We start from the raw sequence: 25,455 nt of genomic DNA on the forward strand, positions 1-25,455 counted from the left end.
GTAATTCCTTGCGGGGATGGGTGGGGACGGAAAGGATCCTGACGGGGATGGGTGGGGACAGAGAGGATCCTGGCGGGGACGGAGAGGATCCTGGTTGGGACGGGTGGGGACAGAGAGGATCCTGGCGGGGACGGAGAGGATCCTGGCGGGGACGGGTGGGGACGGAGAGGATCCTGGCGGGGACGGAGAGGATCCTGGCTGGGACGGGTGGGGACAGAGAGGATCCTGGCGGGGACGGAGAGGATCCTGGCTGGGACGGGTGGGGACGGAGAGGATCCTGGCGGGGACGGGTGGGGACGGAGAGGATCCTGGCGGGGATAGGCGGGGATGGGTGGGATTTCTGTCCCCGTGCAACTCTCTGTTCTGAAGATCAAAGCAGCCTAAAACTTACATACGTGGAGGGGCATAATCAAAACATGCGTCTAAGTCCGATTTGGGCATATGCTGCCTAATGCCAAAGTTAGCAGTGGGAAAATGCCAATTTTTGAATAATACGTCTAGAATTTTATTTTTTTAAATCATCTATCTGGACGTCCAGGCTGTTGTTCGTCCAGACCACCAGGACGTCTATGGTTATACCACATTTTTGACCAAAATTTCATCCAAGTCCCAAATGCCCAGAACAAGACCATTAGGATGTGAGAGGGGCCAATCCTGTAATGGACTGGCCACCCAGATATGGCAACAGAGCAGTGAGGCACCTTAAAGGGCACTGCTGTGAACTTCACAAAAAGGGTGCCAGATTAACATCTCGTCAGAACTCCCTTATAGGTTATGGTGAGCTCCCCCCCCAAACCACTACACCCACCTGCCTGCAACCCCAATAGCCCTTACGGCTGCAGGTACACCTATATGGCAGTAAAGTAGGGTTTGGGGGGCACAAATGTTCCACCATAAATGTAGTGGTTAGAGTGGCTTATGGGCCTCTCTGTGCAGGACCCCCCCCCCCCCCAGGCTATTTAAGACACCTCTGTGCAGCTCTACTAGGCTTTCCTATACCAGGTGCTGATGTTCTGGAGACAGGTATGTACGTTTTTATTCTGATCTTTGTGGGTGTGTGACAGGGTCAGTGAAAACTGGGGGAGTGTGTGTGTGTCTTTGTCTCTGCAGTGCTTATTTGGATACCTTTTTGGCACTTATACCTGTTTTTACATCGTCTAACTCACAACGTATAAGTTTTGTCCAGGATGTCTAAGAACATAACATAAGAACATAAGCAAAGCCTCTCCTGGGTCAGACCTGAGGTCCATCATGCCCAGAAGTCCGCTCACGCGGCGGCCCAACAGGTCCAGGACCTATGCAGTAATCCTGTATTTATACCCTTCTATCCCCTTTTCCAGCAGGAAATTGTCCAATCCTTTCTTAAACCCCAGTACTGTACTCTGCCCTATTACACCCTCTGGAAGCGCATTCCAGTTGTCCACCACTCGTTGGGTAAAGAAGAACTTCCTAGCATTCGTTTTGAATCTGTCCCCTTTCAACTTTTCCGAGTGTCCTCTTGTTCTTTTATTTTTAGAAAGTTTGAAGAATCTGTCCCTCTCTACTCTCTCTATGCCTTTCATGATCTTATAAGTCTAGTAAAACCTTCGATTATTCCTGCAGGACGACTAAAAGGGCTCCTTTTACAAGTTTCAAGTTTCAAGTTTAATGGTTCTTTTTTTTTAATTAATCGCTTAATCATAATTCAAAGCGATGTACAATTTAAAATACATTCAATGGGAAACAATACAATACAAACTTTAAATAATAACATAATATTAAAAATGGTTCAACATATTCGTAACATAATGTAAAAAAGGGGTGTGAGATACAATTCATGATAGAAAAGTAGAACAAAAAAGGGAAAAAACATGAGGAAGACAAATAACTATAATATAATAATTAAAACATCGGTCTAAGGATTAATGGATTAAATACCAAAGGCATCTTTAAAAAGGAATGTTTTTAGATTACTTTTAAATTTTCCCAGGTCATGCTCATTTCATAGAAAAATCGGAAGGGCGTTCCAGATCTGTGGAGCAGTTTCTGAAAAGATAAACTGCCGTCTTGTATTGATGATCTTAAGCGAGGGAATGGTTAGTAAATTTTGCTCATTAGATCTTAAAGTTCTACTAGGATTGTAGGGGATTAATAGTTTATAGATAAAAGCTGGAGTTTTATTGAGAAGAGGTTTTAGCTAGCGGTTTTAACGTGCACTAAAATGCCGCCCGCACTAGCCGCCACCGCCACCTTTTAAGCGGGCGGTAATTTTTCGGCTAGCGCACGCTAATCTTGCGTGCGCGCTAAAAACGCTAGCGCACCTTGGTGAAACCCAAGTCTAGGTTGGCCCACATCCCGCCCTAACCACTCCTCCCGACGTGCCCCTTTTAGCTCTGGGCACACGGTGGGATTCAGAAGCCTAAAAAGTCCCTCGACACGTCCAGAAAATTGGTTTGATTATCGGCACTTGGACAACCTGTCCTTCAGTTCATCCAATTGCAGACTTGGGCAGGTTTTTAGACGTGTTTTACGTTTTGATTATCAACCCCACAGTGCAGTGTTTCTCAATTTCAATAATTTGTCTCATTGCTCCTGCGCTCCTATGTGGGTCGGCGGTGGATCCAGAAGACATGCTGAATATCAGCAGTGGAAGGAAGGGGGGTAGTGGCTCCCATATTGCTGAAGGGGCTACCTTAAGTATTTGCCCTGTTTACAGGAACCTTCCATCCCAGCACGGAAAGAAAAGTTCTGCAGTGGGGTGTGCATGCAAATCCTGCCACTTGCCAACCTCAATATAAGTAGCTATTAAGACTTTATGTATTTACTAGTCTTTAAGCCCGTTACATTAACGGGTGCTAGAATAGATGTGTCTGTCTGTCTGTGTTTCTTTATCTCTCTCTCCTTGGCCGCTGTCTGTATCCTTCTGTCTCCCCATCCCCCCCCGAGCAAAGCTGTCTGCCCCCAGCACCCACCTCCCCCCCAAATGTCTCTCCATGGCCCCTTCTGTCTTCCCCCCCCAGAGCAAAGCTGTTTGCCCCAAACACACCCCTCTCCCTAAAGCAGCCCCCTTTCCCTTTCCCGCTGACTCTGTCTCTGGCCCCCTTTCTCTGTCTGTCTTTCTGTTCCTCTCCCTGCCCCTGTGTCTTTCTTTCTTTCTGTCTCCCTCCCTCCCGCTGTCTGTCTGTCATTTTTCCCCATTTCCCTGTGCAGCAGCATTTCCATCCCACTTCCCGATGCAGCAGCAACAGCATTTCCCTCCTATCCCCCCCTTTCGTGTGCAGAAACAGTAGCAGCATTTTCCCCCACCCCCCCTTTCCCTTCTCTTACCTTCTCTTCCCTGCTCCGTTCGGCCCCTCCCCCTTCTTTTACTGCCTTTGTCCTGCTCCATCCGGCCTGCTCCTGACCCTCCCACCACCGACAAACCTCGGGGCTCCAGCCGCGTAGGCAGCACTTTAAACACGCTGCTTCGCAGCCTTCTACTGCCGATTTCCTCTGTCATCAGAGACGCGGCAGAGGAAATCGGCAGTAGAAGGGCGCGAAGCAGCGTGTTTATAGTGCTGCCTACGCCGCTGGAGCCGGGAGGTTTGTGGAGGATCAACGGCCGGAGTGGAGCTGCTGTCCACCACTCGGTTGCTGCCACTGGTGCTGCCTACGCCGCTGGAGCCGGGAAGTTAGGAGAGAGAGAGAGAGAGCACAGTCGCACGCCTCCAGCCCCTGCATGCGCCCTGAGGTTTAGAATGTTGCCACAGAAGCACACCTCAGGGCGCTAGCGCTCACGAATTTTCAAGAGCGCATGCACCTCTAGCATTTTATTATTATTGATAAGCATAGCATGACCTCCATCCCCAAGGTTCTGTACATTTTTACTAATATATGCACTTGTTTCCACATACAGACATGTACCTCCAAGAGCCAAGGAGGAAGAAATGAACTTGTGAAATGCACATGGCTAGGAGAACAATATAAAAATGTAAGAAAAACATAAACAAACCAAAAAAAAAAAAGCAGCAGTAGCACGTGGACCCTGAAGTGACAGGATTTTGGGCTATGTGAGGACAGACTCCAGAAACAACAGTGAATACAGAGGCAGTGTTTCACAATATCTTTGGATGGATGCAGAAAGAGACACACAGAAAGAATCCAATGAGAAAGACAGTTAAAGAAAGTTTAAAAAAACAACAACCCAAATTTGCAGAGACAGAGAAACAGAGGGAGGGAGACTGAGAGTAAAAGTGAGAGGAAGACATGTCTGTGAGAGTACGCCAGAGATGTGTGATTGAATTTTGTGTTAAACTTAGAAAGAGTGGTTACAGCAAGGATGCAGTGGTGATACAATCAGTCACGCTGCTGTATTTTGGTGGTGAAAAACGCAAGAGCCAGAGCGCTAAAAGCAATGTCGCAAAATAGTCTACTGCACGTCTTTGAATCATTTTGGAAATGCTGCAGAAAATGTATTGAATGTGTAGGATGCTACTTTGAAAAAAGAGAAATGTTCAAATCCTGTGGAGCCTTCTGACTCTGAATTAAAAAAAATCCAACCCCTGTCTTAATACTTTTCAATCAGCTCTTGTAAACCTGTTGTATTACTTATATGTTTATTTACTCTCCACTGTGTATGTTCATTTGTAGACCGTTCTGAGCTACTGGGAGGACGGGATAGAAATCCAAATAAATAAATAAAAAGTGTTTGTGGACCTATGAAGAACTAAAGTGCTGAACGCCTGCACATTCTGAGGACCCAATAAAAATAAATGAATAATTAGGATACACATTGTCTGGGGATCATTGATCTAATGGTATAGCCCAACTGTAAGTGTGATGCACATTTACTGTTGTTGGTTTTTAAAAAAATAAATGCTAGAAATAGACCCAGGAGTGCACAAATCTTCTTTATATAAATTTACATCTGCCCCACAGAAGATTTAAAATGTGTGTATTTAATATGTTTGTATTTGGCCATGAAGAATCCTTTTTACAGGTAAAACTTGCTTAGTATGCAGAATGAAACCTGATTTCATGCATTATGGGAAGTCCAGAAACGGAGGGAAACGTTCCACCGTAGATATGTTTGTGCACAGTGAACTACTAAGCAAATGCGCAAAAATATTCCATGATGTGTGGGTGAGTACACTTGGTAACCAATACAAAGCTTTTTAAGGCAAGTTTGTACATTACATCGTGTCCTGACAAATGGAAATTACACGGTAAATAAATCCTCTAACTATGCTGCTGTGTTGAGGAATGTCTCAGCCTGCAGACAGGCAGACTGGATGAGCCCACTTGGTTTTTATGTTATGTTATGTTAATCAAGTTTCCAGTTCAAGGTCGGAATACATTAAGAGAGTTTGGGTCAATTACCCAGGAAGTTACAATGGACAGTTGACATGGACATTCAATAGAGTTGCTAGTACAGGTAGATCAGTACAGGATGCTAGGAATTATTTAAAAAGGGATGGTTAACAAGACTAAGAATGTTATAATGCCCTTGTATCACGCCATGATGCAACCTCATCTGGAATATTGCATTCAATTTTGGTCTTCTTATCTCAAGAAAGATATAGCGGCATTAGAAAAGGTTCACAGAAGAGCGACCACGATGGTGAAGGGGATGGAACTCCTCTCGTATGAGGAAAGATGACAAAAGTTAGGGCTCTTCAGCTTGGAAAAGAGACATCTGAGGGGAGTTATGACTGAAGTCTACAAAATCCTGAGTGGAGTAGAACAGGTAGAAGTGGATCGATTTTTCACTCCGTCAAAAATTACAAAGACTAGGGGACACTTGATGAAGTTACAGGGACATACTTTTAAAACCAATAGGAGGAAATATTTTTTCACTCAGAGAATAGTTAAGCTCTGGAACGTGTTGCCACAGGTTGTGGTAAGAGCAGATAGCATAGCTGGTTTTAAGAAAGGTTTGGACAGTTTCCTGGAGGAAAAGTCCATAGTCTGTTATTGCCCTGGATCGATAGCATGGAATGTTGCTACTCTTTGGGTTTTGGCCAGGTACTATTGACCTGGATTGGCCACTGTGAGAACAGGCTACTGGGTTTGATGGACCATTGGTTTGACCCAGTAAGGCTATTCTTATCTTCTTAATGTGATAGAGGTATTATGATGAGTCTTCTGAAATGATGGGTCAGCCAGAATGCAAGTGTCATGGTTGATCTCTAAGGCTCTCTGTGTGACTTACTCTCCAAATAAAATTCTTGATGTCGATCAGGCTGCCATTAGAATGTAAAGCCTAAAAAAATATTAACTCTTCAGGGTGGGTCCTTGAGCTTAATTGCTTCTGCTCTAGATACCTCTTTAAAACATTAGCAGCTAAAGTTGTTGTTATGCAACTATGTGCTCTTTCTCAATAATTCTCAAATCTGTTTATTAAAGCGGGTGTGGGGTTGTCAAGGAACCCATTGGAGTTTGGACAGTCATACCTATATCTCTCTCTCTCCAACACCACATCCTGTGTCATGTCAGGTTTCTTTTCTGCTCAAGAATAAAATATAAATTTATTTCATTTATCTAATTCAAAACCTGATAAAATATACATTTATTTTATTTATCTGATTCATAACTTGTTCAGCTGGAATCAATAAACAATTTATTTGAGCTGGCAGTTGAGACAAAACCAGAACTAGGATTTGGCATTATAAGCCTTCTTTTACAATTATGCAGGGATTTTTCCTTTTTTTAAAAAATTATTTTATTTGAAATATCATTCACAATCTAAATTCAGTCCAATCATGACAGTGACGATCCTTGGCTAGCCCAGCAACCAAGGGTCCTAAATCTAGCCACTAGGTGTCACTGTTACATGATGATTATACAGGTTTCCTCTCCCGCCAGAAGCTGGGAGCACTGCCCCATTGGACCTGAGGAGTGACAGACCAGAGTTAGGAATTGAATCCAGACTAGAGAATGACATTCATCACTGTTCCTGTCCCCGCCGCAGGAAACAATCCCATGTCATTCTTTAGTGTCTGTCTCAATCTCAGTCCTTCTACACCAGCATTCTTCAATGCAAGGCTTGAGGATCAGTGGTTGTGCCCATTCATACTCTGATTCTTCCCCCTCTTCTTAAAGAATGACGTGGAGATGGTTTCCCACGGTTATCTGCGGGGACTGGAACGGTGATGAAATTTGTCACCATGCCATGCTCCAATCCAGACCCTAAGCCTGGCAGTTTACAGTACTGTTAATGAGCCACTGGACCAACTTGCATTAAAGAAAAAGAGGTTCTTAACATTTTATATTGTTGGGAGGTATGAAACACTGCAGAAGAAACAAAAGACAAGATTTAATGATAATAAAGATAGCAATGAAATCAACAATATTAGCGATTCACTTCCTAACGATGCAACAGGAAATGAGCTGAAATTAAAAACTACACAAAAATTTAGATTGTTGAGGAATAATAGCTGGAAAGCAATGACCACAAACGCCCGCAGTCTAGGGAACAAAAATCAGGATTTGCAAGTCCTGATGTTATAGGCAGACTTGGATATTGTTGCTATCACAGAGATATGGTTTAGTGATTCTCATGGATGGGATGTCAACATACCAGGCTATAATCTTTTCAGGAAGGACAGAGATGGTTGAAAAGGTGGAGGAGTAGCTCTCTATGTAGAGAGAGACATTCAAGCGACTGAAATGCAGGAGGCCTGGAGAAAGGAAGAAGCGATATGGATTGTTTTGAAAAGAGAAAATGGAACTCCTGTCTACTTGAGTGTTGTCTACAGATCTCCGACTCAATCGCAGCAAATTGACAAAGATCTGATTACGGATATACAAAAGTTGGGAAAGAAAGGGGAAGTGCTATTGCTGGGTGATTTCAACCTGCAGGATGTGGACTAGAACATTCTGTCTGCAGAATCAGAAAGAAGTTGGGAAATCGTGGATGCCTTTCAAGGGACTCTGCTCAGATAAATGGTGACGGAACCCATGAGGAAAAAGCGATCTGGTGCTTACAAATGGAGAAAGTGTCTCTAATATGCGAGTGGGGGCCCACCTTGGAAGTAGTGATCATCATATGGTTTGGTTCGATATAGCAGCCAAAGTGGAGGATGGCCACACAAAACTCAAGGATTTCAAACGTACGGACTTTAGTAGCATGGGAGAGTACCTGAAGAAAGAGCTGATTGGATGAGAAGACATAAGAGAAGTGAAAAAACAGTGGTCCAAGTTGAAAGGTGCAATAAAAAGAGCTACTGACCTTTTTGTGAAGAAAATAAATAAAAATAAGAGAAAAAGGAAACCGATATAGTTCTCCAAACTAGTGGTGGAAAAAATAAAGGCAAAAGAATTGGTGTTTGTGAAATATTAAAAAAAAAATCAAGAAGAGGAGTACAGAAAGGACTATTGGATGAAACTGAAAGAAGTCAAGAGAGAGATTCGTCTGGCGAAAGTGCAAGCGGAAGGGCAAATGGCTATAAATATAAAAAAGGGAGACAAATTTTTTCCCATGTATATTAGTGAAAGGAGAAAGACAAAAAATGAAATTATGAGACTGAAAGAAGGTATGAACTGCTATGTGGAGAGTGATGAGAACAAAACAAACCTGCTAAACAAATACTTCTGTTCAGTATTCACAGAAGAAAAGCATAGAGAAGGACCACGATTGGTTAGCACAGTTACACCTGAGAATGGAGTGGATACCACATCGTTCATGGAAGAAAGTGTTTATGAACAACTTGAAAAACTGAAGGTGGACAAAGATATGGACCTGGACGGGATCCATCCCAGGATACTGAGGGAGCTCCGAGAGATTCTGGCTTGTCCTCTCATAGATTTGTTCAAGATGATCTTAGAGTTCTACTGGGTTGATATCTGATTAGTTTTTTTTATGTAGCTAATTGAGAAGTAAAAGATGCCAGGCCTTGAAAACAAGGCAAAGTAGCTTGAATTCAATCCATTTAATTATAGGCAGCCAGTGCAGCTTAAACAGAATCAGAATAATATGGTCGCAGATATTTGCACCTATTAGGAGTCTAGCTGCAGTCTAGGCATGATAGATTGTCTATGCTTGACCCTAGAAATAACATGTTACAGTAATCTAAGCAACTAGTAATGAAAACATACGTTAGCTTTGTTAGATTATTTACAGAGAGCGCAGCTGTCACAAGGCTTAGATGGTAGGAGCAAATTTTTACTACATGGCTTAATTGTGGAGTGAAGCTTAATTTAGAATTACAACGCATTACTAGAGTTAAGAGCTTGAGTTGGATGGGTTTGCCAGCTAGTTCAGGAAGTAGTGTAGAATGACTGCGTGATAGCCACATGGCGGATGATTTTTCAGCATTAACAATTAGGCAAGCCAGATGTTAAGATCAATCAGTTTCCTATTAAGGTCAGAGAGCAATTCTTCTTGATTGTTAGCCACAAATATAGTTGAATATCATCCTTAAAGATGTGAAATTTGATGTTCCATGACTCTAGTAATTTTGCTAAAGGAACCAGATTCAAGTTAAAGAGAGTTGGTATTAATATAGATCCTTGTGGAACACTTGACATAATGGATTTGCTGGTAGAGCATTAATTGTTCCAATAAACCGAATAGGATTGGTTAGTGAAGTAAGAAGTGAACCATTGCAGAACTGTGGAACTCAAACCACAGTCTCTGGAGAAGTTTCAGGTGAGAAATTGTATCAAAAGCTGCGGTTAAATCTAGCTGGATCCATAAAGTATTAAAACCCAATTCTGCTTTGCATAGGATTTTATCCATGAGGTTTAACAAGAATGATTCTGTACTGTGATGACTTCTGAATCTGGATTGATGGGGGTGGAGTATATTGTTGTCTTCTAGGTATTCTATAAACTGCCTGAGGACCACTTTCTCTAGTCTTAGCCAGTAGAGGTAGATTTGAGATTGGTTTCTGTTACCGGAATTACCTTTTTTTAAATGACGATGGGAGTAATAGAAGCTTCCTTGGTGCATTTCAGGACTATTCTGGTAGTTAGAGATACGTTAATTATGGACTAATAATGGGGGTAATTTATTCCCTATGGGTATAAAGAATTTTAAAATGGAACTTTGTCAAGATGGATTGATGAGTTTAGTAAGTTTATTATTTGCTACACTGATTGAAAGTGGTCCTATTTATTATTGTATTTCAGTCTATTTTCATGGTCAAGGTTGGGTCTTAATTCCATTGGGTTGAAGTCTGATGCAGTTTTTGGAGGTACATGAAACAGATTCATCACCTTGTTATTGAAGTAGGTAGTGAAGTCTGCAGTGGTCAAGGATTCATACTTATCAGATATGGCTTGGGACCTTGATCATATTGTAGACAATTTTAAATAGGTAGTGTGGGTTGTTACTTACTTCTTCAAGTTTCATATTGACATATTTGCTTTTACACTTCAAGATTTCACCATAATATAATTTGCTAAGTAGTCTGCGCATTCGACGTAAATTATCGGAAGGTTTTTTTCTCCATTTGCGTTCCAGGTGCTTCAGTTGTCTTTTTAATAGAGATAAGCCTGGAAGAAACCAACTATTCCTTGGTTTGTCACTAATTGTGAACCATTTAGTATCAAGGATGGAGTTTGCAAGCTCAGAGAGGAAATTTAGCCAGGTGGTGATGCTGGACGGAAGATCTAAACGGATATACGAGGAAGTGAGAGCATGGACAATATTTGTAATTGATGAGTCAGTTGTATTCTCTTTGATTTTGCGGACCATTATGGGGGGTGAATTGATATAATTTTGTTTTATTTTTGGCTTGAGTTGATTCACAGTGAATGGAAAAGTGATCAGACCAACTGACTGGAATGACCTTTGGATCTGACCAGGAAGAGGTCATTGGAGACTTTAGTAATGGTTTTTTGGATCACAGGATTATTATCTCTATCGATACATAACATCTGTCTGTTTGAAACAGATTTAATTCGTGTTAACTCTTTCTGCTATTTGAGAGTTGTCTTTGATTTGGCACTATCTTTCGACTTTCAGGTCTCACAAGTGCTTAAAAAAGGGTTTTTATTGGTTGAGGCAAATTAGATCAATTAGTTCCATCTTAGATTCCCAAGCATTACATGCCCTTCTTCATGCATTTGTTCTTTCTAGAATCAATTACTGTAACTCTGTGTATTGTGGAATCTCTTCCTTCAACTTACGTTGTCTTCAAACGCTCCAGAACTTAGCAACAAGATTCTTGTGTAAAGCCAAACTTTATGATCATGTCACTCCATTGTTGATACATCTGCACTGGCTACCGGTTTAATTCAGATGTCAATTTAAAATTTTATACCTAACATTTAAAAATTAAAAATTCAAGGGTTTTTGACCAGTGATGATACCCACCCCCAAAAAGTTGTGACTTATTGATCACATTCTTGGGGTATTTTGAGGTCTTTTTCTCCCTTGTCTTTTAAAACACACATTATATATATTACAAGTGCTCCTATTTTTTGTTATTTTTGAAATTTGTAATTGGGTCACTTAATTCAAATTTTTCCATTGCCATTCAGTTCATACCTAACATTTAAGGCACTTCATTTTTCTCAGCCTCCTTACTTAGCACCTATTACAGTTCTGAATACACCTCGTTCGTTGCGTTCCCTTGACTCTAGTAGACTTCTTCTCCCATCCCCAAGACTAGCACAATATGAATTTACACGATCAGCATCTTATTTCTTTATTTCCCCTTTCTTTTGGAACAATCTTCTACCTTTTATTTGTGCTGATCAATCTTTTCCAAAGTTTAAATCACTTCTGAAAACATACTTTTTCAGGAAAGCTTTTACAGTTTCCTTGGGGAGATCTTTTTCTTTTTTTCCTTTTTCTTGGAGTAGACTGAATAGAATAGCAGGTACTTGTGTTTTATTAGATGAACTCTTAGTTATGTGTATTTTAAGTATTTTGTTGTTTTTATAATTATATGATTGATTATCTTGTGTTACTTTTCATATTGGCGTTCTTTTCTGTGAGGGGCCACCGAAAAGTTCTCAGCCCAACCAAGAAGAGAATGATGTGGAACCACGAAACATACAAGTTATTTCACACTTTCCATAGGGAAACCAAGCCATTGTGACATCACCGATGAGGTTGGCTCTTAGGCACTGGTGGAATGAGGCATTATGGCATCACAATAGGAGGGGCCACTGAAAAGTTCTCAGCCCAACCAAGAAGAGAATGATGTGGAGCCATGAAACATACAAGTTATTCCACACTTTTTTGGGGCACTTTTCATTTCAATGACATGAAATGAAAAGTGTCAAGAAAAAGGTGGAATATGGCTCCACATCATTCTCTTCTTGGTCGGGCTGCAAACGAAGCAAAACAATGTAAGATACACAAACAAAAAAAAATCAGTACTAAACAAAGTTTAATAATTACAAGTATGATGTCCAATAATCTAGTTTTATAGAACTATAGGATGATCATGATTGTAGACTTTACTTATTAAATCTTGGAGTGGGCACCAGCTAAGGACAGCATTATTGTGTAAACTGAGTTGAACCTCTGTTGACTGGAGGATGATCCGGTATATAAACCGAAAGATTGGATTGGATAAAGTTGACGGTTCGCCATGGGCATTCAATATTCTTGCACCAGCCCTGATGGCACCAGATCCCGAGCTTTGGTTCCAAATGAAATGGAGACTCAAAGAAGCAGGAAAAAATTACCAGACTGAAATAAAAAGACGAACAAAACCTGTTTCATACCAGCAGTGACAGAACCATTAACACTCCATCTGGAATTTCAGCAACACCTCTTAGGACTTCTATTTTTCCTCCAAATTTAGGGCTCCTTTTACTAAGGGGCACTAGTGTTTTTAGCACACGCAACAGATTAGCACACTCTAACCCCGTGCCAGCTCAATGCTGGCATTAGCATCTAGCGCGCGTGGCATTGTAGCCTGCGCTATTCTGCGCATTGAAGCCCTAACGCAGCTTAGTAGGAGCCCTTATACTCTAGTATTAGCTTTGCCCTTCTGTGGTTTATGGTGTAAAGGTCAAGACTGAGAGGAGTCCTATCTGGCTCCATGGGCAGCAGCAGAGGCTCACTCTTTTGATATACAGATTAGAGAATGACATGGTGACAAAATTCATCACCGTTCCCGTCCCTGCGGGAAACCATCTTCATGTCATTCTTTAAGAGAGAGGGAAGAATCAGAGTATAATTGGGCACAACCACTAACCCGCAAGCTTTGCTTTGAAGAATGCTGGTGTAGAAGGACTGAGGTTGAAAGAGACACAAAAGAATGACAGTCTCTGGTATCCAGAGCAGATATTGTGATGTCATAATGCCTCATTCCACCAGTGCCTAAGAGCCAATCACATCAGTGATGTCACAATGGCTTCATTATCCTTGGCTCCCATAAGAATCAGAGTATGAATGGCCACAACCACTGACCCGCAAGCTTTGCTTTGAAGAATGCTGGTGTAGAAGGACCGAGGTTGAAATAGACACTAGAAAATGACATGGGATTATTTCCCGTGGTTATCCGCGGGGACAGGAACGGTGATGAATTTTGTCACCGTGTCATTCTCTAATACAGATGTTATGGTGCTTTAGTCTCTGAGATGAGAATTTGCTGAGCTGACACCATCACGTAGATCACAGTGTGTTTTGGACAGTCACATGCCTGAGCAAATCCTACAACCAGATTCCACTAAGTCTGATTGCTATACACTTCAATTCCAGCACTAACACATCAGATTATTAGAGACGAAGAGGTGACTAGCTTTGCTTGAGCAATGTATTTGTTAGAGATATAATGAATAGATTTGAAGCCATCTGCCTGTTATCTGGCTTCTTGGTTTCTTTATCATCCTCCCTTCCTATTGCTGGGGAACAGGGAATCCTTCCCAGAGGCCCCCAAACATCCTAAAAATGGAGTTGCCATTGAAAAAAAAAATAAAAAAAAGCAGCACAGTTTTGGAGAAATTTAACATCACAGCCCAGCTGAGTCCTGAAAAAGTCAGCCTGCCATTATAACTGTTATAATTCCTGTTATATTAGGATTCTAAAATATAAAACTTTATCAAATATATACTGAAGTATGCATGATATAAATTTGCATACAGTGAATGATATTACACATTAATTGAGAATATCCTGAAACCCGATTGTCTGGGAGTTCCCCAGGAAAGTTTTGAGAATCACTGACCTGGGGGGGAGGGGGTTAAGTGTGTGTGTGTGTGTGTGGATGGGGGGGGGGGGGTCTACTCTTGCACTAGCCCTTGCATCAAGGTCTCTAAACTGTAAAAATCATGAGCTAAATTCAGCTCCGTCCAGTTTTTATTTATTTCTTGTTCGTTTTATTTATGATCACACGAGTTACTAACACATTCAGATTCCATAAAAACAGTGTTAAGGTGCCCAAAGAAAGGGCAGCGGATCAGTCCAGAAACGACCTTACTCAAAACCGGCCATTCTGTACCTAGGGAGGACGTCTTTAGTGGGATGTTTGATCTTATAGGCAGCCTGTTTGAAAAGCAGTGGCTTTTTTTTTTTTTTTGTAGACAGCAGCTAGGTAACTCGCGCGTAACCACTTCAGCCACATTGCGCAATATCCCTTTGCCATTTGGCTGAAGATTCCAAGTGACTCAACTAACCGAGAAGTGTTGCAATGTTGAAGTAAGGTATGATTTGGGCCGTCTTAAAGGGGCACTTCGGGACGGCGAGTTTATAAATCAAGCTGGGGGGGGGGGGAAAAAAGCTTCTTTGGGTGGGCGTAAACGGTGCAAATATATAGCGGGCGGAAAATACATCATAGGATAGGATACAAGTCTCATGACTGTTTTATGCCTCCCTGGCTTTTTTGGTACGGCTGTCCCGATTTCATTTGGTTTCTTTTCTTCAATTTTCCTTCTTTTAGTTCTGCTTTTCCCTTTTGCACCTTTGTTGTCCCATTTTTGTTTTTACGTTGCACGACTTTTCCCTTTCTTTTTCCTTCTCTATCACATCCTACATTAAAAGAAAGTCTTTCTCTTCCGCTGCAGTCTGCACCATTTTCAATTTTTTTTTTTTTTAAGGACTCCCTCCTTACTTATCTCGGGCCATTATCGAATTTATCATCTGGCAGTTCAATTGTTAAACGAATATTCCGAAACTCGTCTTCCGCCACACAAGTCACTAACAAATAAAAAAAAAAGAAAATTAAACACACCTCGAGTGATCAAATGTTATTCTTTGTCCATTTAAGGAAACGGAATATGGGTCGGATTTTGTTAATATAGTGATTCTGAGTTTTGGGGTTAAAAAATTAAAAAAAATAAATAATTTATCATTTCTTTTTTTTTTAATCATTTGGCCAGAAAAGTCAAGTCAAATCTCTTTTCCAAACGGGTCCTGGGAGTTCCTCTGCATGCCACCGAAACGGATTAGCTTCGATTTCCCATCGTAGGACTTCAAAATTACTTGTAACTAAGGGTGGTGGGTGGTTTGTTGGAACTTTTGGGGAAAGTTTCTCATGCTTCTGAAGGTGGAGAGCTACAGCCAGATTAGGAAATGCAAATGATCGATGAGATGCCTAGAACAAAAAGGCTGCCGGAGCAGTTGTGATCCAAGATCTGGTCAGGGAGGTGTTGAACACGCCTCTGACACAAGAAGAGAACAATTCGCGCCCTACCTGTACTGCTCGGCCCCAATCGGACGACAGAGTTTCATTTAAACCCCGGCGCCCCCGCCACTCCGTAGTACAAAAACAAAGGAGGTGGGCGGAGTCGCCTTACGGAGCAGCGCCGCGGCCAGTCAGCGAAGAGGGCGTTGCCTCTCCGGCGCCTAGCTGCCGAGACTGACTTGAGGCGCGGCCAATGGCGCCGCCGCTAGGGGGCTGTGCCAGCCTGAGGGGTGGGGCGGGGCGGAGCTGGCGGCCGCCGCTCTTCCTCGGCCGGAGTCAGTGTGTGGGGAGCCGGAGTGGCGGTTGGAAGCGGCGGAAGGCGAGGGTACGTGCGGAAGGCTTTTTAATGTTGTTTTGTGAATGGATTTGAGGAGCGGGAAAAGGGAGACGGCTGTCGCTCCCGATTGAGAAACCCCAAAGAAAATAAATTCCGGGGGGTGGGGGGAAGAAACGCTTCGAATAACGATGCTGATAATAAGAATATCCGGTGTGCCGTGAGGTAACCTCCCCCCCCCCCGAGCCCCCGAAGGGGCGGGAAAATGAATGACTAAATATCAATGAAAGCGCGCGGCGCGGTGGCGGCGGTTCCCCCCCCCCCCCGTGACCTGTCCGCGTGCGGGCTTTCGATAGGCAGCGCGAGGCTCGTGCGGCGAATGTTGGGAGGGGGCTCTCGAGGATGGCGGTAGGCGCTCGTTTTCCTGGACAGCCTCGCTTGAACGGGGAACGTGAGCGGAAGGGGGGGGGGCTATTAATCACTCGACTCCTTTGCAAGGTTTGGCTCGCGCTCTTTGTTTTTCTTTAAAACCACTAATAAATGAGGAAAACAGAAGTCTAGCCTAAAAAAAAAAAAAAAAAATGTATTATTCCGGAGAGGAAAAAAAAAGGTGACGCTAAAAGAGAAACTCTCCCCGGGGTAAATTGCCTGGGAATGTTTACTATCCGCCTTTCTTCACCCCCCCCCCCCTTTTTTTTTAGATGTATTTCTGCCAAGCATCGGGCTGCAGTTTTGACATTTGGACTGAGAAAAGTGTTTGCAAGCACACTTCGCGGTTTGTTAGTGAATTATGCTTGGCCCCTCGACCGTCTTCCTAGAAGCTTAAGGTGCTAAAGAGAATTCAAGTTTACGGTTTCTAAGGGCAGCAGACGGTGCTGGAAGATGTCCTCTTTGCCCCTGATCTTTTCCTCCCCCTCAGATCTGTAGTTTTATCATATGATTGAAAAAAAAAAAAAACAGCCGATCTTATAAAGGATGTGAGCTGGACTAGAGAGTTGCACGGGGACAGAAATCCCACCCTCCCTGCCAGGATCCTCTCCATCCCCACCCATCCCCGCAAAGAATTACCTCCATCCCCGCCCGTCCTCATAAAAAGCAGCAATTACTTCTGACAGGATCATCAATTCCACAGTTTCTTTTGCTGTTTTCCTTGTGGAATCTCTTTGGTGGAACCCTTTTTTTATTTTCTGTTCAGGTAATTAACTTATAAACCCCTTCTTTTACGAAGGCTGACGTGTCCATTATATTATATGGACGAACCCTGCTTCCAAAGCCTTCCATCCCCGTGGGAGTCCTGTTGGCCAGAGGGGAGGGTCCCCGTGGGAGTCCCATGGGCCAGAGGGGGGTCCCCGTGGGAGTCCATGTGGGTTAGGGGGGATTCCTGCGGGATACCCGCAATCCCCGTTCCCGTGCAAACCTCTAAGCTGGACACATCTGTGTATTTTTATGGGTGATATGTCGCACGAACTACTTGACTAAGTAATGTGTGCAGCAATCCTTTGTACTGTTATACTATCACTTGTGTGCTCCAAAAACAAGATTTTTACTTATTCATTGGTCTCCAGAAGTGCTAGTATTAGCCAATTGATTTGAGTGGCCAAATATTATGTGACACTAGCCTACTCATCAGACCGTTGTGTTTTATATAAAGTGCATTAGTGCTTCAATACTTTAGTAAATAAAGAATTAATCTTTCCACTCATCTTTTTTTCTGAGTTTTCCCTTTGTCAGTAATTATCGGGAAGGGACCTGTCATTCCGACATGTTTCGCCCGAAGGCTGTATCAAGAAAAAAGTCCCCTTTTAGTAGTTGAATAGTTACCCCTTCTACTTTAGCTCCACACCATCCTGATCATTGGCAATTTTGTGACAAAGAACTTCTTGGTCACAGCATTTTCATTCCTCGTCCTCTTAAGTGCAATGCAATCAGAATTATCTCAAGTAGTAAAACTACTTTTAAGGGGTCTGCCATCCTAATTTTATAAGTGAGAGATGATTACTTGTCAGCACAGAAGTTGGATAACTGATTTTTGAAATGGTATTGTAATTCTATTTGTTTAGGAGGTTTATGATGACTGCAGGTTGCAATGAATTAACAACCTCACCCATACATAAATATTTGACTTTTCAGGTTGCAATAAATTAACAACCTCACGGTACATAAATATTTGACTTTTGTACATCGTGCTGCTGGTTGAACATAGCTGTTATATTTTATGAGATTATGATTTGACGTTTAGAAAGATTTGTTGTCACCTTATCTAGTGCCACTTCCTAACCATTTTAAAATTTAATTGCTCATCAACCTGTGCACTCTAGTCACACAGTTTTGAGAACCATATCAAGCCATAACCCCCTTTAGTTTTGTAGACAGAGTACTGTACTGTATTCATTTTATTTCAATGATACATTTGTAGCATAGGGAAACTGAAATGTTTTCTGCTTGAAGATGAGCAGAAGGTTTTAATTTGTAGAGCCTTCTCATACTTTGAATATTGATGAATTTTATAAAATAAAAAGAACCTTAGGAAACGAGACGCTATGAAAATGGCTTGTTATGATTTTATAATTGTGGTTTGTGCCATTGTTGATGTTCCAGTTTTCATTCATTTTTAATTCTGCTGTATGTTTGACCTATCAGGAGGCCTGGATGTATGTTTAACCTAATCTGTTTATTTTTGTACCTATTAAACTGCAAACTATTTACAATAAAATTAAAGATATTAAACACAGAACATAATGATGTAAAAAAATGCATAATGATGTAAAACACATGCACAAATGATAAATAAAGATAGAACATGTAAAATGATGCAAAACAAATGCACTCAAACTGACAAGAATTTTTCTCCATTTCTGTGAAAAATTAAAAACAAATTTGCATATGTTCAGCAGTCTGTGATGATTTTACAACCCTACTTCTTCATTGCTGTTGTTTATATTTACAAGGTGGGCTCTTGATATTTAGAGGTAATAGATTTAAGTGCTCATAGTAGTAGAACTTGGAGCTTGGAAACATAACCCCCCCACCCCTTTTTTTTTTTTTTTTTTTTTTAATTAAGCCGGACAGCACAGACCAGCATGATAAATGCTCTGATGCCCATAGGAATTGAATGGGCATCAGAGCTTTTACTGCTCAGCACTGGCTCAGCTGTGTGGCTTAGTAAATGGACCTGTTTTAGTATACTCTAAATTTCCAGCAGATTATGGTTCAGTTACTAGCCTGGTTGGTTTCTGGAAAGTTATAGTCTGCTGTTTCCAATTCGGTTGATATCAACATGGTTATGGTGGCTGTGTACTATCTAGAAGGGTCACAGGCTACTAGGCAACAAGATGTTTGGGAAAGGGTATTACTACTTTTAGTAGCTGTTAGATTATTATAAAACTTGATGGAAAGGACATGGGGGAAAGGAGTCTGTTTGTATTAAGTATGAGATCTTCGCTGGTTCTCCACCATCCTGGATAGATGGGCATATAAGAAGACCACAAAAACTGACTTGGTAAAGGTGTGACAATCTGCAAAGGCCCTAGATATCTTATTCTTAAATGTGACCCAAAATAACTTGACACACTGGATTTTCTATATTACTATGGATGAAAAGGTATAGACCCCCAAAGTTTTATGAATTGACAAGTGAGCTGCTTAATGCTACTGCTGGGAACTTCATTCCTAAATGTAGCACCAGAGCAATGATTGTAAGGCAGTGCTTCTACCTTCTGAAACATCTTGACATTACACTTTAAAGAAGAGGGCTGAAATTCAGTGACCTAGTTCACGCTACATACAAGTTGGGTTTTCAGGACTCTCATAACAAATATGCATGAGAAATTTGCCTACAATGGTTTTAAGTATAAACACATTTATCTCAAACATAACTTATTGTGATAATCCTGAAAAACAATGGCTTGGAGTGCTTCCAGGAGGTTGAGAAGCACTGATTTGTACCTTACTAGAGAGGGTGGGAGCAAAATCGACTGACATAAATAACATGGAATTTTCTTTAAGATAAACTGCTCTTGATTCTAACCAGTTTCAGTTGAAAATGAATCAAGCTGTGGTCTGCCTTTAAATTTTCAGTATTAGTTTTTGCTACATGTTCTAGCTAGGAGTAGTAGCAACAGCAGTTTGCGGAAACTTTCCTACGTGCATCAGGACTGTTTTGGAATCAAGAACAGTTAATAAACCTTGAATGAGCTACAGCCAGAATGCTCGGAGCAGGCTGCAGGTGGTACTGGAAGGAGTTAAAATTATAGTACTTAAACAGTCAAGTGAGTCACAAACATCTAAACATACATTAGAACAGTAAGAACTCTCTGTGTTGGGGTGAGGGGCAGCCTTCCAGTGAATTGGGGAGAAATAATTTGGACTGTCTGTGCAAAGAGGTGCTGCATTTTAGTACTGTATGTCTGTAAAATGCTTGAAACTTCATTTTTAAGCATTTTATTAGTGTACTAGTCACTAACATGTTTCAAGTTTCTCAGCCATGTAAATATTAGAAGTACTGTATCTATATTGGGTGTGGGTTCCCCCCCCCCACATTAGAAGCTAGGTGATGAACTGATTTCTTGTGAAACCTTTGAAAAAAAATGTTGACTCCCAGTTGACCAGGGATTGCAAAAGATAATTGTTAGGTAAATTATCTAAATAGTAGCTTCACATAAAACTAAAACCAATATTTGTAAGATGACTTTTGAATGTCATAATTTGGCATAAGACATCACTATACATTATAGATTTTTGTTTTCAGAAGTCAAAACAAATGGTATGAAAAATTTCCATTTTTTAATACATAGTGCAATTTTCATAAAAGTGCATTTACAAAATAATTAATTTTTGCCTTATACATTAAGGGCCAGATTAGAAAATTGTGCTTAAAAATTGGCACTGGGGAAAAATTAGCGCTCAGTGCTATTCTATAAGGGATGCTCCTGTGAGTGGTGGCTTTTTTTTTTCTTCATTAATAGAATAGCATATAGCGCTAATCCAATAGAATGCAACTCATAGCATGAGATTTGGGTGCCCAGCACTATAGAACAGGTAGATGCATGCACAACTCCTAATTGGAGCTAATTAATGTCAGTAATTGATAGTATCCAGTTGCTTGTTAATAATGGCTTGTGGACCAGTTAAGTTGCATATGCATCACTGGATTATACCCAAATTTGGGTGACACTTATAGAATCTGGGGGTAAATATGTTGGTTAAACCTGTTAAACATGCCATATTATGTTAATCAGGTTTTCTATTCCAGCTTTACCTATTCAGTTCAAGATTGGATTACCGTACATTACAAGAGGTTGGGGTCAGTTACCATAGGCAGTTTGACATGGATATTCAAGAGTTGCTAGTACAGGTAGATCAGTACAATTATTAATACACTTAGGTCATAGTTACAAATTTAAGTAGGTCATCTTTGGCTCATGTTATGTTCTAGGAGTTGCATTGGACAGTTTAGAAATGGGCTTTTACAATTACCATATCAGTTACTTCTGGGTTGGCTCCCAGTCTTGGTACAGAAATGCTTTTAAAAGTTTTCTGAACCTGAGATATTGGTCATAAAATCATAATACATAATTAGTTTTTCTACCTTTTGTTGTCTGGTCATTATTCAAGTTTTGTTGGTCTCAGGCTTTGGTTGTCTTCTGATAACTTGTTTGCCAGGGTCTCCTTCTTTCTTCCTGCTAACCATCCATCTCTGTCCTCCCTTTCCGTTTCTCTTCCCTTCCCAGGAGGTCTGGCATCTTTTCCTTTTTTTCGTCTCCCTCCACAGATCCACCTTTTCTTAACTACCCTTTCATCCAGCATCTCTCCTTCCTTCCCCACCACCCCAGGGTCCACCATCTCTCCCTTTCTTTTCCTAAATACCCTCCTATCCAGTATCTCTATCCCCCCCTCCACACCATCCGTTGCGTCCAACTTCTCTCCCTTTCTATTCCTGCCCTCCCTAAATCCCATTGTCCATCATCTCTCTCCCTCTCCTCTATTTTCAGACCCATTTCTTCCTCCCCAAAGTCCGGCATATACACATCTCTTTGATACACATCTCTTTGACCCCCCCTTCCCTCTCTCCATGTACTTCTATACCGGGGCCCCCCTTGAAGGTCTGTCCCCCCCTGAAGGTCTGCACCCTACCCCTAAAGGCCTGTGCCATCATCCCTGAAGGCCTGTTTCCCCCTTGAAGGCTTGTTGCCCCCTTTAAGTCTGCATCCCACCCCTGAAGGCCTGCCTGTCCCCCCTAAAGGCCTGTCCTCCTCCTTTGAAGGCCTGCCTCCCCCCTTGAAGGCTTGTCTCCCCCTTGAAGGCCTGTTCCACTCCTGAAGGCCTGCCTGTCCCCCCCCCCCCCTTGAAGACCTGTCCACCCCCCTTTTGAAGGCCTGACTGCCTGTCCCACCCGGAAGGACTGCTCACTCCCCCCCCATCCCCGGCATCCGGCTTCCACCCCCTTGGCCTCCCCGCACTGTTTACCTTCCAGGAACATCCTGCAATCTTAGTACAGCTTGGGAGCTAGTTCCTCCATCGCGGTCCCACCCCTCCTCTGACGTAAGAGGAGGGGCGGGACCACGACGGAGGAAACAGCGCCGAAGCGGTACTAAGATCGCTAACACCGCGATCTTGTTTGCAGGCTGTTCCGGCTGTGCGGGGAGGCCAGGGGGGGAAGCGGAAGGCCAAGGGGGTGGAAGCCAACAGCAGCACTTCCCGACTGATCCTCCCCCTCGCCTTCTAAAGCAGGTGCGGCAGCTGGCACTCCTGCTTTAGGGGGCGAGGGGGGAGGGTCAGGCGAATCGGGAAGCCGTTTGTTTTTTTTTGTTGTTGTTGTTGTTTTGAACCGATTCGAATCATGAATCGGGCAGCACTAGACAACACTTTCCATTAGAAATACAATCCCAAATCTTAGAAGCAGAAATTGATAACCACTTATCCATGAAGAGCCACGTACAATCAATAATAAAACAATCTTTCTTTGTGATGAGAAACCTATGATCCATCAGAAATAGAGGCTTTCTGAATTTTAGTGCAATCCCTAATCCTATCTATCTCGACTATACTACTATAATGTAACACATTCTTTGCTCTAAAACATTGTTACTGTCATGCAACAACTAATTATTTGCTTTAACTCTCTGAAATAATACAAACAAAATATTGGCAAATATGTTTATCCCAGGACAAGCAGGCATGATATTCTCACATGTGGGTGACGTCATCTACGGAGCCCCGGCGCGGACAGCTTTTCAAGCAAACTTGATTAAAGTTTCAAGTTTGCACACTGCACCACGCATGTGCGTGCCTTCTCGCCCACTAGAGGGCGCATCCCACCTCGTGGTCCTCAGTTCAAATTTTTCCGCGGAGCAAGAAAGCCCTGTGGATCTGAGCTCCAGTGTTTTTGCCTTCTAGCTGCCGCGTTTAGTTTGTTTTCCTTCGAATTAGTTCGCGGTGCTGTTTCTTTCTTTTCGTTTCTCTTCAAAAAAAAAAAAAAAGTCTTTCGTTTTTCATCGGACTCCGGGGGCTCCCGGAATCCGTGGCCGCGGGACGTCGGTACGTTCCCGGCCTTCTTCTTTTTCTTCGTGGATGTCCCGTCCTGTTACGGGATTCAAAAAGTGCAACCGGTGCGAGAGGTTGCTTTCCATCACTGACCCTCACCGGTGGTGCATCGTTTGCCTTGGGCCCGAACATCCGACAGACTCGTGTGATCGCTGTGCTACCTTCCAAAACAGGGCCCTCCGTCGCCGTAAGGCAAGAATGGCCGAATTGTTCGCCGTCGACGCGCCGCCTAAGGCCTCGACGTCGGCCCCGGCTTCGGCCTTGACCTCGGCCTCGGCGTCCTCGGGGGCCTCGGCCTCGCCTCGGCCCTCCTCCTCGAAGGCGTCGTCAGTGAAGCAAGCTTCGGGTAAGTCCTCTGTTCCATCCCCTTCAGCAAAGAAGCCATCCTCGAGTTAGGCCAAGGCGGGTGGGTCGACCCCGGCCCCGCATCGGACCTCGACTCCGCACACCCCGAGGGAATACTCGAGACCGAGGTCGCCCTCCAGGGAGTGTGCCCCGGACTCGGAACTCCCCACCTTCGTGGGGATTCCGGCCTTCCAGGATCTCCTCCGAGCTCTGATCTCATCGGAGCTGTCGGGAGCCCTGGAAGTGTTGCAGCGTGCTGCGGTTCCGGCGGCCTCGACCTCGGCCTGGACGCCTTCGGTCTCGGAGGCCCCGGCCTCGGCTCCCTCGGGAGCCCCGGCCTCGGCGACCTCGGTCTCGGGTACTGGGACCCCGTTCACCTCGGTCTCGGCCCCGCCCCGGACCTCGACCTCGGGGGAACCCCCTGAGCGGAGTATAAGGCCCAAAGAAAAGTTGCGCAGAGTGCGCCGTCTTTCCTCCTCTTCCTCCGGGTCTTCCAGACACGCCTCACCCTCGATGCGACCTCGGACGGGGCGTCGATCGAGGAAGTCTAAGCGGCCCCGAGGCTCGCCTCGGCGCGACCGTTCCTTGTCGTTCGGGGGCGAGGCGTTGCAGGTGTCGGAGTTGCGCCTCGACATCCCGAGGCTCCTCCGCTCACCCCATGGGAAGTCTTCCCGGGCCGCCTCGCCGAGGAAACGGGAGAGTGTCCCACGAACCCCGGGGTCCTCACCCAAGGGCTCTGCGAGGAGGACAACTTCCCCTTCCCCCTCGAGGGCCCTCGAGAGGGGATCCTGGGATTCGGGATCGGTTAGGGATCCTCATTATTCCCATGAGGCCTCCCCCCTCTCCTCGGTGGGGCGGTCGAGAACCCCCTCTCCCCAGGCTAGGCCGTCCTCATTTTCATCCTTCGTTCAGGACATGGCCCAAGCCCTGGGGATTGACCTGATGGTAGGCTCTCGGTATTCCAAAGAATTTTTGGAAGAACAGGACCTCCCCATTCTTCCTAGGGAGGTGCCTAGACTCCCTCTCAACAGTGTCCTTCTGCAAACCTGGCTGAAGAACTTGTCAAACCCTCTTACAGTCACGTCTGTGCCCTCAAAAATGGAATCGAAGTATAGGACGATTCCCCCTAAAGGGTTCGATAAGGCGCAGCTCTCACACCAGTCTCTTCTGGTGGAGTCTGCTCTTAAAAAATCACAGCCCTCACGGGTTTCTGCGGCGGTTCCACCAGGCAGGGAGGGGCGGACCCTGGACAAGTTTGGCCGCCGCCTCTATTCAAATTCCCTGATGGCCACCAGGGTTCTAAACTACGCCTTCACCTTTTCCTCCTTTTTGCGTGGTATGGTGAAGGACCTCCCTCAATATCGAAACTCGTTACCGGACTCCCAAAGAGCAGGATTCGACAAGTTTATGTCCAACCTGTCTCAATTGCGGTTGTACCTATTCCATGCAGTGTACGACGCCTTTGAGCTGGTTTCGAGGGTGTCGGCCCTCGCGGTGGCCATGCGCCGCTTGGCCTGGCTTCGCACCCTCGACATGGACCCAAACCTGCAGGAACGCCTGGCAGACTTGCCTTGTGTGGGGTCCGAGTTATTCGACGAGTCATTGGATGCGGCGACCAAGCGCTTGTCGGAACAGGAGCGCTCTCTAGCATCCCTGGTCCGCCCCAAACCTAGGCCCCCGCCGCAGAAACCCTTTCGGCCTCCGCCGCGCCGATACCCTCAGAAGTCGACCCCGGCTTTCTCGAGACCG

General features: G+C 43.8%; 2 protein-coding genes across 5 annotated transcripts in view; one reads left to right on the forward strand and one right to left on the reverse strand.

The window, feature by feature from the left end:
• The window catches only part of ARMC12 (armadillo repeat containing 12), an 83,746-nt gene extending 68,149 nt beyond the window's left edge, over window positions 1–15,597 (reverse strand). Inside the window, exon 1 of the mRNA XM_033917501.1 lies at window positions 15,555–15,597. The gene's annotated coding sequence lies outside the window, so the exon portion shown is untranslated. The remainder of the gene's footprint in view (window positions 1–15,554) is intronic.
• A 222-nt stretch (window positions 15,598–15,819) lies between these two features.
• FKBP5 (FKBP prolyl isomerase 5) overlaps window positions 15,820–25,455 on the forward strand; it is a 75,346-nt gene continuing 65,710 nt past the window's right edge. For all 4 annotated transcript variants that reach the window (XR_004536797.1, XR_004536798.1, XM_033918452.1 and 1 more), the window contains exon 1: window positions 15,820–15,870. The gene's annotated coding sequence lies outside the window, so the exon portion shown is untranslated. The remainder of the gene's footprint in view (window positions 15,871–25,455) is intronic.

This window comes from Geotrypetes seraphini, chromosome 13 (assembly GCF_902459505.1).
Source record: "Geotrypetes seraphini chromosome 13, aGeoSer1.1, whole genome shotgun sequence".
Taxonomy (NCBI): domain Eukaryota; kingdom Metazoa; phylum Chordata; class Amphibia; order Gymnophiona; family Dermophiidae; genus Geotrypetes; species Geotrypetes seraphini.